Raw genomic sequence first — 5,437 nt, forward strand, 5'->3', positions numbered from 1 at the left:
TGGCCAACAAGGTTAGTTTATATGAGTTTTTATTAAAAATAAGAATTGATGTTGTTTTTGTAGATTAAAAGTGTAAAATGAATTTTTTTAGTAGATTGAAAGTATTAGTAAGGAATTGGGTTTATTTCTAGAGTTTTACAGAGCTTAAAGTTTGAAAATCTGAAAATTTTAATGATGGTTTCAGCCATTTTCGGGGATAGAGAAACCCATAATTTTTCGACAACCTGTCTAATTTTTAGACAGGTTGTCTGATATTTCAGATTAGCTGTCTAAATTTCATACCAGTTGTAGTATATTTTTGACCACCAGTCTAAATTTTAGACAACATATCGAATTTTTAAACAGCATGTCATTTATTTCGACCACTTGTCGAATTTTTAGATAGACGGTCAAATTTTCAGATTTTAATTTTCTTATAATATTTTAATTTAAGTAACACCAATAATTTATATTTGTTTGTTTGTCGTATTTGTTATATTATTTTAAATAATATAATGTTAGATTAAATAATGTGACAAAATGTGATTTGTTACACAAATGTGATTTGTCACACCTTGTAACATATTATTGAGAGTCACAAAATTGGACACATGTGTGTATCCAAATGTGACATATTTTGGAGTTACAAAATCAGTTACAAATTTGTAACTCCCAAATATTACCCAATAATGTGTATATTATATGTTACACATTTGAGATTGGATTTCATAAAGCCATATGAGAAATGGCGGATAGAGATATGATTTTAACTCCCATATTGTGTATGGAAGTTACAAAATCAAGTGGGAATAAATTGGAACGTTTTGGAAAAAACTGAAAAAAAATTTGTTGCTGAAATTGACTGAGCGCCGCGGCACCTGGAACAAGCGCCGCGGCCCTAGTGGCTGAACTTGACTGAGCGCCGCGGCGCCTAGAACAAGCGCTGCGGCCCTAGTGGCTGACAGTTTCTTTGAATTTCGGTTTTTATCCAATTTTGAACGTTTCCAACAGCCAAGTAACTCCCAAATCTCTATTTTAATTCCATAAAACATCCAATTAAACATTGGTAACAGCCATGGGGGTTGGTGGAATTTGAAATTCAAAGGGGTATCTCAAACTCTATAAATAGGAGCCTAATGCTCACTTGTAAGACATACCATTTTTTCATCCACAAAGCACTTGGCTGAAAAATACACCTTGAGGCTTGATAATTCTAGAGGGCTATTTCCTAGAGAGATCCCTTAGTGCTTAGAGAATAGGGGGAAATAAGCTTTTGGACAAAGGTCTTGAACCTTGTTCAAGTTGGTGATCCCCACTACTCTACACTTTGGTTGTGTGAGAGTTATTTTGTGTTTTCATTCTTTTGTTCTTCTTATTTACTTGTATTGTTATAGTATTGAGTTTGTAATCTTCTTCTTCTACATCTTTTTATTTACTTGTATTTTGAGCAATTGAGTTGTAATACTTATTTAATAAATATTATCTTGTCCATTGTATTTTTGCATAGAGTTGTAATTTTGGTTTTTCCACTTTTCATTGAGCAATAAAATAATATTCTCTAACAGTATTTTTTATTCAGATGTCATCGAAAAACATTGTAATATTATGTGATGGATTATGAAAAAAGAATGAAGACTCGTGGAAATGGATTTCAAATGGCTCACGATCAAGATCAAGTTTGGTACAAATTAACCTCACTTTTGAGGAGTTAGTTGAACATATTTATGAAGTTACAAAAATCGATCGCAACCTCTTCGATATAGAATTAATTTACAAGATAACAACGATGGTGGAAATTGAACTAATTGCAATAAAGAATAGTAGAGACATTGTTAGTTTATTCATATGGCAAGAGCGTGATCTAATTACATTATGTGTGGGTTTGATAACGAAGATGTAAAATGCACTCACCAAGGATAAACTTGTTACTAATATTGATTCTACTGCAATGGTTGATTCTATTGCAGACCTTTCTAGTGATGATGATTTTGATGATGCTAGTTTAAACGATGATAACGATGTTCGTTTAGAAAATGATGGTGATGGTGATGGTGATGGTGATGGTTGAAATTATATCATAACCTTTCTTAGTAGTTTTACTAGGATATCCACCACTCAATCCTTAATCATCAAGTGATGGTTGGTTAACAAAATTTTATTTGAAAAATATTAACTATAATCCAATAATAACGATATGCACTTTATTTAGCTTTAATTATTGGACCTTTTTTTTGGACATTTTAGACAGATAGTCGAAATTTCAGACAACCTGTAGAAATTTTGAAATAGGCAGTCTAAATATCAAGCTGCTTGTCGAAATCATTAGATAGGCAATCGAAATTTTGGACAGCCTGTTGAAATATTGATACAAGTATTCTAAATTTTAGACTGTATGTCGAAAATGATACAGTTACTTTTCAAAATTAATTATAACCCGTCGAACTATAAGATGATTGAGTGTCATCAACAGCTCCTAACATCAACAAATCTCACATTCTCTCAAGAAATTCCACTAACTTCAAAAGACCTTCAAGAATTTCCTTAAGTGTGTTCTTTAGAGTGACCAAAAGTGAGAGGGGAAGAATCTGAATCTGTTAGAGTGTTTAGCCCAAAGCCCAATCTTGACTTAATCCCAAATCCAAAAAGACATTTTTTCTCCTAAGCAAACTCAATCCCAAAACCAAACTCATCTCAAATATCAACAACTAGTCTCAAATATCGACAATTTGTCTAAAAATTTTGACACCTCGTCTGAAATTTTGACAGCCCGTCTAAAACTTTCGACACCTCGTCTGAAATTTCAACAACTTGTCTAAAACTTTCGACAGGCTGTCTGAAATTTCGTCAAGTTGTCTGAAATGTTTGAAATGTCCAAAAAGGCTCTAATAACACAATAAAACAACATATATCTTAATTAACATTTTATAAACTTAAACAAAACTTAATCTTAATGAGTGGTATATATTTCATTCAAACTACTATGATTCAAACTACTATGATGATCAACTATTATGATCAATGGATCTAATGGATTCTAATCTTTATCAAACTACTATGATGATCAATGATTGGGTGGTAGATATTCTATTGATGTACTACTATGATGGTTATCTTTATATTATTAGAACAACACTTTATCATGTAGAATTTGATCTTAATTATACATTTTTGACAATTAGTCATGAGTTTCAACAACTTGTCTAAACATTTCGATAGATAGTCTCAAAATTTTGACAACATGTCTAACCATTTTCATAGATTGTCCAAAAAGTTTGAAATGTACAAAAAAGCTCCAATAAATATATAACGATATATATGTATATTAACTATAATATCCTAATTAACATTTTATAAAGTTAAACAAAACTTAATCTTTATGAGATTATGATGATTACAGATTGAGTGGTACATATTTCAATCAAACTACTATGATGATCAAGGATTGGGTGGTAGATATCCTATTGAGGTAGTATTATGATGATTATCTTCATAGTATTAGAACAACACTTTATCATGTAGAATTGGATCTTAATTATACATTTTTGACAATTAGTCTTGAGTTTTGAAAACTTGTCTCAAATTTTGACAGATGGTCTCAAATTTCGACAACATGTCTAAACATTTTCACAGGTTGTCCCAAAGGTTTGAAATGTACAAAAATGCTCCAATAACTATATAACAATATATATTAATTATAATATCTCAATTAACATTTTATAAAGTTAAACAAAAGTTAATCTTTATGAGATTATGATGATTACAAATTGAGGGGTACATATTTCAATCAAACTACTATGATGATCAATGATTGGGTGGTAGATATGTTATTGAGGTACTAATATGATGATTATCTTCATAGTATTGGAACAACACTTTATCATGTAGAATTGGATCTTAATTATACCTTTTTGACAACTAGTCGTGAGTTTCGACAACTTGTCTAAACATTTTCGACCACCTATCTATCTATATATATATCAACATGTTGTCTTATAATTCAATAACCTATCTAAAAATTTTGACCACCTGTTTCTATATTTTGACAGGTTGTGTTATGTTTCGACAATCTGTTCGACCACCAGTTAAAAAGTTTGATCAGTCTAAAACTATCAACAACCAGTTTCAATATTCAGACAACCTAGTCAAAACATTATATATCAAACCAAGTTCAAAATATGAAATCACACAATATTATCAAAACATTACATATCAAACCAAGTCCAAAATAAATCCAAAAATAATCATTTCTTGCATGTGGTTTTGTTGTGTCCATAACATCCACAATTGGAACACTTTCTTTGCTTTTTTCCCCATCAACATCAAAAACCTTACCCTTTACTTTCTTTGATGACGATTCAGGTGCATAATTAGTCTTCTCCTTTGGAAACTCTCATCTCGAAGGAATTCGTTTATTCTTTGGTCTTCTTAGGGGAATTAACTGTTGGGGTTTTATGCCCTAATTAAAAGTTAAAACCTAAATTCTTTGCAATCTCATTTTATTATCAATAAATAAATAGAAATCATTTTTTGACTTGGTAAATCACTTTGAACACATGTCTTATTTTCATGATTATTTGTTTAATATAAACTTCTATTAAATCCCGAGCATATAGCTAATCTTATTTATAGTGACGTACTCACAGTGGAATATAAATATGATTATATGTTCAAAATAAGTTAGTCCTAAGATTAGTCAGTGCACATAATTTACACTGACTTGCCAATCTACGATATGATCTACTTATACATTACAATGTTATGTTCTTTCCAGAACATTAGCAAAGTAGATAAGATCGGATGTATTTGTTACATCGGACTGGACCAATATTGACAGTTGATAAGATAAGTAAACATACCGATATTATCTATTCTAGTCATATCAGATAGTTGACCATAGGTTAATTCAATCTCAATTCTAAGTGGTTAGTATTCTAACTGATTGTATTATTTGAGTTCTTTGACTTGTTTGTTACCAGCTTACCCTACGAACTAGCCCATACTTAGATCATGGGAACTATGTAGTATAATTGAGTGGGAGTGTTAATCATAGATATGAACATCTATAGCTTCTGATGAAGAAGTGAAATGATGGTTTCCTTTTAGTTTGGTTCAAGGTGATAAATGATAGAGATCTCATTTCAGTAATTAATATTAGTTTACTAAAATATCATTTACAAGAAACTAAGTGTTTTAAGGATAAAATACAATGAGGGGTAAGACAGTATTTTAGTCCCATCTCATTGTAGACCGTCTATAGAGGATTGAGTGACAATTATGGTTGTAACAATGGATAATTAATATCGTATCTATATTTGTTATAGAGCATTCTATGAATTTAAGAGTGCAATTTCGAGTCTTTAGTGGAGTCACGAGGAATTAATAAGTTAGTAAATTTATTTGTTAGATGTATGATAACTTATTGGAGCTTGATTTCATAGGCCCATGGTTCCCATTGTAC

The sequence above is a fragment of the Humulus lupulus genome, chromosome 6 (assembly GCF_963169125.1).
Source record: "Humulus lupulus chromosome 6, drHumLupu1.1, whole genome shotgun sequence".
NCBI lineage: Eukaryota > Viridiplantae > Streptophyta > Magnoliopsida > Rosales > Cannabaceae > Humulus > Humulus lupulus.